At 31.8% G+C, this 10899-nt stretch overlaps 1 long non-coding RNA gene across 2 annotated transcripts; it reads left to right on the top strand.

Moving 5' to 3' along the window:
• The first annotated feature begins 1800 nt into the window (after window positions 1-1800).
• On the top strand, window positions 1801-10317 carry LOC142631229 (uncharacterized). Of its 2 annotated transcripts, XR_012843546.1 has the most exons (6): window positions 1801-2174; window positions 3875-3974; window positions 4144-4189; window positions 8201-8287; window positions 8415-8616; window positions 10043-10317. It is a non-coding gene; the product is annotated as an uncharacterized LOC142631229 (long non-coding RNA). The 2 variants fall into 2 exon arrangements; XR_012843545.1 differs by lacking the exon at window positions 3875-3974 and having other exon boundaries at window positions 1806-2174.
• The last annotated feature ends 582 nt before the right edge of the window (window positions 10318-10899 follow it).

Raw genomic sequence — 10899 nt, 5'->3', positions numbered from 1 at the left:
TAGGGTTTTGTGACCAAGCAACTTCAAGATCTTCATGTGTTGAAGAACAGAGGAACTTTGCAGTCAACATTCTTCTCTAGTTAGTGATTGAAGTCGCGTACTAGGATCCACGCAATTGGTTAGTCACGTACTGGGAGCCGTGCATTGAAAAGGAAAGATTGTCACTACAGAACAAGCCCAATTGGGTATTGGGGTAAATGTTCAACTGTACGTTTGTATAAGGTATTGGGATTTCTGTACTTGTAACCGCTTGTTATGATAATAGTGAATTCTCAGGAGTGGTGACCTTAAAATCACCCAGTGGGGATTTTGTTATGTTGGTTTTCTCCATTTGTAAACAAATCATCGTGTCAATTTATTTTTCGCTGCATACTTCACTTAATTCATGATTTTTTTGTGCTACCACACGTTTGCATGTTAATTTGATTAATTAATAAACTTAGCTAATTAATCAATTAGTTCATCACAAGGGGTCAATACATTCTTGGCCTATCACATAAACTTATTTTTTATGTATAATTTTAGACTACAAAAACTCAAAATTTAAACATTTGATTGATGATAAAGCTAGTGATCTTTGGTCTTATTGAAAATTTTCATGTATAGAGGATATAATAAGAAAATGTAATCCAATTGCTGATTTGTTAAAATTCACATCCAATAAAAAATATATATATTAAGTGGGGTTGTAGTCTTAGTCTACAACCAAATTTGTTGCCAAATTTTGTCCAAAATTTAATTACATTGGGCCTATATAAATTTAGGGTGGTCACAAATTTTTTTAAAGGTAAAAAAATCATAAATTTTTAAAAAACTTTTTCCATGTCAAGGGACAAGGTGGTCCTGTGACCACCCTGGCTTAATGTGGAGCTGTCCTTGATTCCTTTTATCATTAAAACATAACGAACTTATTTTCCAATAATAAATCTTACTTTGTATAGAAACTTCTTCACTTTCATGATAGTAATTTTTTATTAACAAAAAAATACAATGAAATTTTAAAGGAAGACAAAGTTTTTTTTTTTGCTAATTAAATAGTATAAAATGAAGATAATAATTATAAGGGGAAATTCCCTAAAAAAATTAGAAGGGAAAAAACCGTAGGTACTTTTTTCTTTTTTCTTTTTGATAGAAAATAAAACCATAGGAACTATGAAAGTATTATGATCAATAATCACATTATAATAGGAGAACTATGATTTTAACCCTAATTATGCCGAGAGTGGATTACATCCAATGCATCCAGTGTACGTGTTAAAAAATTGACTTGTGTCACAATCAAAGCGGGTTCAGTGTTTCTAGACACTGAACATAACCCGCTCCTAATTATACCAAGGAAATAAAAATTGTCAAAGTATTCATTATTTTAAGATTTATTTCTGCCTTATATATATATATATATATATATATATATATATATATATATATATATAATAACTAATAGCCGAAACGTTTGAGTTTTTGTTGATCACTCCTTGTTGCGCCATGTGGCTGCATAAATTACTGCCACATTTACATTTTAAAAACATGAAAAGAAGTGACTTTTTGTATGGTGATTTCTGCGAAACATTTTGATATTCTTAGTAACTTTGATGTTTAGTAGCCTATATTAATTTAAAGACACAATGTTTTGATTCATTAGATACCATTTTACTTCTCAAAAGTTTCTGGGGAAAAAAAAAAAAAAACCATTCTTCTTCTTAAAAAAAAAAAATACAACGTTCTAACTTTTGGGTAGGAATTACAAACCCATCTCGTGTTCCTACCCATAAAAACTATATAAAAAATATCTAAGGCTTTACTCTCTTTGTTTCTATACGTTACTCCTCTCTCCCTTTCTTTCTCTCCCACTCTCTTCTAAAATTTATTTTTCTGTGCACAACTTTGAAACAATTTCTCTCTATTTGGTGGAAAATCTCAGAAAAATGGCTTCTCTTTTCAATTCCGCTCTTTGTACTTTATTTCTTGCAAGAACTTTGTGACAATCTCTCCATACAAGTTTTTACCTATTTTCAAGCAAAGCCTCAAACCAAGAAAAAACATCTTTAAGGCACATTGAGAAGAAATAGAGACCCGGAGAGAGAAGTTTGAGGGCTGCCAACATTGTCAAGCCAGAACTCACCTTCAGTCGACATCCCACCACTGTAATACTGCTGACACCATATCAGTTAAAGGTACTTTCTTATGTTCAAAAAATTTGATATGAATTGTTTAGTTTTGATTTACGTATGTAGCCTAGAATTGGTTTTGATTAAGGTTTAAAATTTATAATTGGCTTGAGAGACTTAGAAAGATGAGAAAAAGAAGGGCACGATTGGAGGATTGAAATGCTTTTTGGTTGGTGGAATTGGTTGGGGAAGCATTCATCTCAGATCTGGAATTTAGTCCCGCTGTGCATCCTTTGGTGTATTTGGAAGGAGCATAACCGGAGGATTTTTGAGGATTTGGATAGCTCTAGTGAACAGTTGCTTGTTTTTTTTAGTGGGACTCTCTTTGATTGGTCGCGCGCGTGGGGACTCACGTCTAGTGATTCCCTCCCTTCTTTTCTTTGCTCCCTTTTCCTTTTCTAATTTTCTTGTTGTCTTTGTTTCTCTTTGTTTTCTTCTTCTTGTATCTCCTAGGTTGCTTTGTGTTTTTTCAGGCATAGAGTAACCCTTCGTATATATATCATTCTTACTTATCAAAAAAAAAAGGGTTGCCTACCATGTGTTTGATGAAATTTCTCTTTAGACAGGTGGTACATAATTTTTGGATTCAATTCTTTCTTTTTCCCGTATTGATATAAATTTTGGCCTTCTGTTGTATTCACAAAATCCTTTTGAGTTGTCGTTGATTTCTTGGCTTGGTTTGTTTGCAGCAGTTCTGCTGCTTTTCGGATTTTGTATATATATGTTGATTTTATTGGTTTATTTGTTGTTCAATTCTAAGATTCCAACATAATCAAACAAAGAAATATGTGGCACTGGTATGAAACTATGAAATGTTGGCACACCTTTGAGGTTTGTAAGTTGGAACATTTGTAGTTGTAGTTTTTTTATTGACAAGATTTGGCAAGTTTTTATCACCTTGATTTATAATAAAATATAATAATAATAAAAAACCCTCTTTTTTTGTCGTCTCATAGTGGAATTGATACTATTTATGCCTATTTCTTAATTTTTTAATTGTTGAAATTGTTTTAGTTATTGGATTAAAAATAAATAAATAGTTTTAGTTATATTTTATATGGAGGTTTTGTAGTTCTATACCTTCGAATTAAATCAGTTTTAACCTCTATCATATTGCACTCAACATAACTCACATACTTAAGTACTGTGTATCTAGGGATATTTTTGACACCTACACTTCGATATATGGATTTCATAGAGAGTTTGTAATGGTTAAATTGTTAAGGTGATGTTACATTTACTATTCTTTTGATCTTTTATTTATTTACTATTCTTTTGACCTTTTATTTAATTTGATTAGTACTTAATGCATTTAATCATTTGTTTAAATATGTTTTGGAAGTAGATTAGAACTTGATTTTAAAGTATGATATTTGTGGAGTTGAGGTTTGCTTAGGTTTCCAATCGATCATGAATGCACTTTTCTACTTTATTTCACTAAAAATTTGGTCAATTCAGTTGCTTGATATTTAAATTCTAACATGTGCTGTAATTTGGTTGATAGTTTCAGTATGTGGCCATATTTATAGGCTCTAGAAGTTATTTTTTGCTATATGAATAAAAAAAGTTATGAAATTTAGTAATTTTGTTGTTAATTGCTTGTGTTGAGATGTAATTTTTCTTAACTCTCTAGGATCTTTTGTTTGTTATGTTTATCTTCTGAGTTGTAATTTTGTTGTTGTTTGCTTTTGTGATGTGTCTTTAAGGTTTTGCTCTTAGGAAGTTTGTTGGCTAAGGGCATGACCTATGTTTATATTAAACATGTTGGTGAGATCTTGCTTATTTACATTAAAAAAGTTTTGTTGGGTAAGTGTTTGATTTGTGGTTATATTAAACATGTTGGTGAGATTCTGCTAATTTATATTGAACTCACATTATTGTTGGTGGAGGAAGTCACATTATTTATAATAATAGACCTGACCTGACTACCATATTAATCAAGGTTTCATTTACTTTTGTTGTTTTTAATTTAAAGGTGAAAATATGTTGAAGTAGTTAATGGTGGTCATTGCAATGGAATGGTACGTTGCTTTCTCTCTAAACTAATAAACATGTTCGTTACGTTTTTTTTCTATATTATTCTATTCTTAGTTGGTTATCTTTTTGGCATGTTATACAATCTTTAGATTTGGGAGAGTTGCAGACTATGGCCTAGACTTTAGGAGGTTCACTCTTTATTTCTCAAGGGAGTAATTGAATTCATGTTTGAGTAAAGCAAATGACACAGAAATTTTTATTGCAATGCATGGAGAATTTGGCAACCAAAAATCAACAAAGGACTGAAATTACAAAGCATCCACTATGGTCCATGGAGCATCTCACTGTGGGCACAAGAATACTTGATTGAATAGACTGGATTAAGAAACATAGCAAATTGATTTATGGTTTTTTTTTTTGGTTTAGCTTCCGTGAAAGCCAATAAAATACAGAGTGATTGGGTGTGATGTAGATGTAGGGGTATCATATTGATGGTAAAGTTGTGTTATTTTATATTTATTTTGTTACAATTTTAATTATTCCTCACTACTAGAATTTTGTCTGTTTGATTTCTTAACTAATTAGATATGCTCTCTATTTGTCCTTTATTCTAGATTTGTTCTTTCTTTTTCTTTTTTCTTTTTTCTTTTTTCTTGCAATAATGTAGAGTACAACTCCCAGCCTTATACTTATATTGGATTATGCATTATAATAATAATTCTCTTGGTTCTATTGTGGTTTAAAAGAATTTTGTTATTATATCTAATTTTAATTTTCTCTTTTTACATGGTTGTAGTTCCAATTTTATGTGATAAACTACAATTGTGGGGCAAAATTTTACCCAAGATAATATAAAATAGTTGTCATCTATCTTAACATTTACCAAGGAATTGTATTTGTGTAATAGCACGTTATGATTATGTAATATATTACTATATAAAATTTGAATGTTTCTCATTTTTAACAATGTTTAAAATTTTGACAATTTGTCATACGAGATGTTTAATTACTGTCTCTCCATTTCATATGGGAGATGATTTAACTTTAAAATAGTCGAAATTATTAATTACTCTCTCCATTTCATATGGGAGATGATTTAACTTTAACATAGTCGAAATTAGATAAATATTTAAATTTGGACATGTTAACATTTTGAGCTAAAAGTTACCCGTGCATCACACAGGTTAGCGACTAGCATATATATATAACCGAAATCTCTGAAACTCTCACGATTTTTCACGTCAACACAATATTAAAAAAAAAAAAAACATAATAAAACTTTTCCAAAACCCTCGATGCTCTGCTTTTACTTCCACGATGCTTTGCTTTTACTTTCACCAAAACTCTTTCACGATGCTCTACCTTTTCTTTCACCAAAATGCACGCCCTACCTTCCTCTACCAGCTCCTCCTCGAGCAGACCCACGGCAAACCAAGACACCATACCCACAAATTCCTCAATCAAAACCCACCATACCCACAAACTTGCAAACATCTTCTTCCTCAGAATAGAGACAGAAAAAAGGAGATTGAGAGAGAATCGTCGGAGTGTCAGACTATCATCCATCGGCAAGCCAATCGCTCACCAACATCAAGCCACCTAAACAGCTATCGGTAATATATATATATATATATATATATATATATATATATATATATATATATATATATATATATATATTCTAAATCTAGTACTCTTTTTTTCTCCCAAAATACCCGATGACCTCCACTCTCTTTTCAAATTCTTTCATGCAACCATCTTCTTCCCTGAAAATCAAAACCCTCTCCTTCCCCAAAATCAAAACCCAATAACCCAAAACTTAAATGACGCCAGTGTTGTCAAGGAAGCTATGAGCAATCCAAAACTCTAACGCAGCCTCTGAAGCAGGTTTTGGAATTTTCTTGAGATTTAAAATATATATATATTTAACCGTTCATGGTTGGTAGTGTTGGAGAATTGGAATTATTTGGATGAGAGGAAAAGAGGATGGTATAACCCCAAAAATCAAAATTTCTTTTTGTGGGTATTGTTGTATATTGCTATATGACTTAAAATATTTGTTTTGGGTTTGTCTTATTTTCCATTTCTATTTTTGTTTGTAGAATGCAAATTACGTGTTTGATAAAATGCTTCAATGAACTATCTATGAGTAGTGAAGTAATAAGTAATTGATTTAATTAGTATGTGAGGTTAGGTTATGCCTACAATGCAAGTGTATAGCTTATTTACTCCTGAATTAGTGAAGGAGCTATGAATTTGAATTTTGGTAGATTTGGCTCTTAGAGGACTATAAGAGGGATATTTAAGTGAGGGCAGAAATTGAGGAAAAATGAGAAATCTGGGGATCCGATGGTATAGATTTTCACCTGGTTGCTTTAAACATTGTGTTGAATAGACACTCTTTTTGTTGCACTGACATGCCATTTTTGGCGACGTGTCGGTGTCCGACATGTGTTAGACACCAAAATGGGTATGACTCATTGGACTCCGGTGTCTGAGCAGTGTCTTTTATTTTTTTTATTTTTTTTCGCTTCTCCAACATGGCACTAACACGCCCGACACGCCAACAATGAAAAAAAAATCATAGACCTCTGCCTGCATCTCAAGTTCTCAACCCACCCTCCCTTTGACCTCTGCCCACTGCTGCTTCCCTCTTTCCCTTGCCAGAGCTAGATCGGGCCGATCGGCGAGCTCCATAGACGTCAACGTCGTGCCCTATCCCTTCCGATCTCTCTCTCTCTCTTGGCTTGGACTGTCCGACCTCTTCTCTTCTCTCTCTCTGTTTTTTTTTTTCTTTCTTTCAAATATTTTGGTGAATGGTGTACTGTGTTACTCACTTTAATATAAGGTATAACGCGTTTTTTTTTTTAACCCCACTCTCACTGTCACAGTCACTGACACTCAGTGGGTTATATCTTTAAAGCTTGGTTTCCTTTTATGTTTTTAGTTTGATGTTGAATGTAGCTATTTAAACTTTTGGTTTGTACTCTAAACATTTTTTGCGTATTATTGTACTACTTTGGGGGTTAGTTTACTTATTTGTAGTTCTTACATAATTTAAATTCTAAACATAAATGTATTTTATGTCTAAAAATATTTAAAAAATATGCCTAAATATAAAATTTAATTAATTATTTAATTGCCGTGTTCACGCTATGTCGTGTCTTTATTTTTCAAAAATTGCCGTATCGTCGTGTCCATGTCCATGTCGGTGCATCATAGGCACCGACCTGAAATCTACACCAACCTAACCTCACCCACCAAGCCTTCTCCGACTATCAAACATTTAGATCACAAATATAGTCCAACTAATACTCGATGAAGTAAACATAATCTTTTTTTTACCCACCATAATAGGTAAGTGATGACCTGAACACAAGACCTAGGACTTGACACGCCAAGGCCTCACTAGCCTAGCTGGGTGGCTTAAGGCAAAAACACTAAATCTTAGCTGTTGAAAAACATGGCATGGCTTTTTTTATGTTACTTCGCAGTAGCAATTCCAAATCTTCAGGCCACTCCACTTATCCCCTTCCTACATTACCACCAAAAATAAAAAACCTTGCAAAAGCCATAAATGTGAGAACTGGTTCTCTTATCACTCTGCACATCCAAATACCTCTTGACATCTATTTGATCAACTCGAATGTCATCTCTGTTTCACTTTCTATTCTATAGAAGTTGTTATTTTTGTTTTGAAGGCTGGGGTTGGTTATTATAGCTGTTTGAGATTCCTAACAGGTGTTTGATAGAATGCCTACAAGATATATTAGTAAATAGACAGTATAGACAGTTTAATTATCTATATCGATTAATTATCCTACATATCTCTCAAATTTTGAATGGTGGTTGTGCTTTTAATTGTGGCAATTTAAATATCAGTTTTTGCTTTATTCGACAAAATGATAAAAAGAGTCTCTATAATAGTGCCTGTGAGGTGTTTGATGCTAGGTCTTAGTGGGATTTTGCACATGGGGAGCAATGATAAATTTGACAAAATTACAACAATTTTGACTTTTAATTTGCTTAACATCTGAACTTTGAAAAATAACAAGCTCGACGTAGGAGAAGGAAAAGAGGTCAATCATGAGAGATGTTCTAGATCGAAGCTTCAATTGCAGTGCATCAGATATCTTGGTCCGGTGAGTCTCATGTCCCTGCTTTATGCTCCCTAGCTAGGAAGTAGAGTTTGTATTTTGATAAAAAGCAATCATGCATCATGGAACAAACACCATACTTAATTTGAAGTTCAATCATCATGCATTGTAGGCAGAAAGGAAGGCTTATGAAGTTGTGGTTCAAGATGGGAAACTTATCTTCAACCATAGTGGTGAATTCCTTCACATAGCAAGAGGACTTGAAAATGCGAAGTGGATCTTTGTCCTTAGTCAAAACTCTTCTTTTTGTTGAAGGGGTTCTTAAAAGTAGAAGTTTTCAAATCAATGATTCTATCAAAAGTTCATTCACTTGGGTAATTACCTTTGTCTAAGCCTTTTTAAAGTGGTAGTATATTGTTCTATCCCCATAAACATCCATGACTTAGATTTGCTACCAGAAGAAGAAAAAAGCTTTAAGTGGATATTGTTTGGGTTGGTTGGAAAATTTTGATTAAAAATAAAATTTAATAGAAATATTTTATCACGCTATAAGTTGAAACCTGTGAATTTATTTATATAATCAATTTTATGTGATATTGTGATTAAGATGTTTGATATTTTGGTAAATGATAATTCTCCCTGTTAAGTTGGTTTATATATTCTTTATAGGTCTTTATTGATTTCTTTAAGTTATAATTTTGTTTATATAGAACTGTTAACATTTAGATGCATTTGTGTGTTGTTATCTTTAGAATAAATAGATTATGGCTTTGGGAATTTACGTTTTTACCTGAGTAGCTTATAAATCTTGGGGTTTAGAAGCTTATTCCACTATAGTTTGCCACAAATCCATTTGATATGACCTACTATCTATGACTTTAAAAGAAAAGGTTTGTGAAAAAGCTTTTCTTGGTCCTGTTTGATGCTTTGTCAATGGGTATCATGTCAACAATCTAAATACTAATTGGCATGTACAAGTTAGAGAATTAATAAAAAATAAACCCAGCAGCACACTCACATTTTTTTTTTATTGATTCATTTATATTATTTTGTGCAATTTTTGCAGCAGATTTTCCTTTTAGCTATGTACTAATTATAACAAGTAGACATGTTATCTAATATTGCTATTGTTGATGTGATGCTACTTTAAAGTAGTGAGAATGGGAATTTGAATTGTGCATGATGATCTATAGAACATATGGGGTTTGATGGAAGGTTGAATAATCAAAACACTTTGAAATGCATATCATTTATGCCAATGGTGTGAGACCACTCCACAAACATTTTCATGCATGATAGCTTAGTGATTGACTTTGTGTGGATAGTAGAAAAGATTCACATCTAAGATAGATGTGAAAGCTTTTTTTTAACTCTTTGCCCATTAAATAATAAGTTTAGGGATATAATTTCTTTTAAAAAAAATATTAAATTCCTATTTTGCAGATTTTAATATTGAAGTTAGATAAAAGAGCTACACTTATCAAGTTACAAAAGGACCAGGTTTTTACATTCCATGTTAAGTGTGTACTCAGAACTTGATATATTCTTTTTCTTTTTTGACATGGCAATGCTTTAGATGATGATTTTCAAACCACATGCTCATATCTTTTGTTTTTCATGATGGAAATGATGGACTGTATGTAATTTAAAGTCTTTGGTGTTATCTTTAATGTGAGTTACTAAATTCAATTGTGGATGAGTGAAACTAAATAATATGATTCTTATTCTGTTAAGTGGACATTTTCATGTGATGGTCTTTGTTATTTTCAAGGAAGTTAATAAGTTATTTTCTTTTTTAAGGCATATAAGCTGCACTTTTGGGAGATCTAGGATACCATGGAAAAGAAAGAACACTGCTAGGGGCCTGAAAACAACCTTATGTTGCTCTTTGGGACCATGATTTAACTTTGCCTTGAGGTTAAAAATGAGATTACATCATACAAAGATACAATTGTATACAGTAATGAAGATTTCCAACCATGAGAAGTGGAAGCATATAAGTATAAACGAATTATTTTTGTATTTATTTGTATGTAAGTTTTTGATGTTATATTATTGCAATTTTAATGTGGAAATTGTTACTATAAGCCTTTATTTATTTGTTCAAATATACAAATTTATTTATTAGTGCTTAATAAAGAAAAAAACATATAATATATTAAAATAAATTTCCTGAACTTTTCCGTGCACAACACGGATTAGCGACTAGTAATATTATATACCATACACATGGTAGATTAGATAGTATATAATGATAGATCTCAGCGGGAAAAAAAAAGTATATAATGATAGATTTTACTTTCTTTGTCAAAGCATTAATTTTTACACTACGTGATCGATTGATATGGTATTTGGGTTTTTTTTTTTTTTTTTTAGATAGGATAATATTTTTTAAGAAATATATATTAGAACTAGTCGCTAACCCATGTGATGCACAGGAAAGTTCTTAGAAATACTAAAATTTTCCAATTAAGAAGATGTCAATTCAGTAAAGTTCTTAGAAATACTAAAATTTTCCAATTAAGGAGTGGTCAATTCAGTGAGAAAATGAATGTCATGATTAATGTTTTTGGAGGGTTGAGAGAAATGTAGTTAAGATAAATGGACATTTTTGCTACGGATTTTAAGGAATAAGTCACACAAATGGTTAATTGCGA

The sequence above is a fragment of the Castanea sativa genome, chromosome 4 (assembly GCF_040712315.1).
Source record: "Castanea sativa cultivar Marrone di Chiusa Pesio chromosome 4, ASM4071231v1".
Classification (NCBI taxonomy): domain Eukaryota; kingdom Viridiplantae; phylum Streptophyta; class Magnoliopsida; order Fagales; family Fagaceae; genus Castanea; species Castanea sativa.
This window is presented reverse-complemented; position numbering and strand designations above follow the sequence as displayed.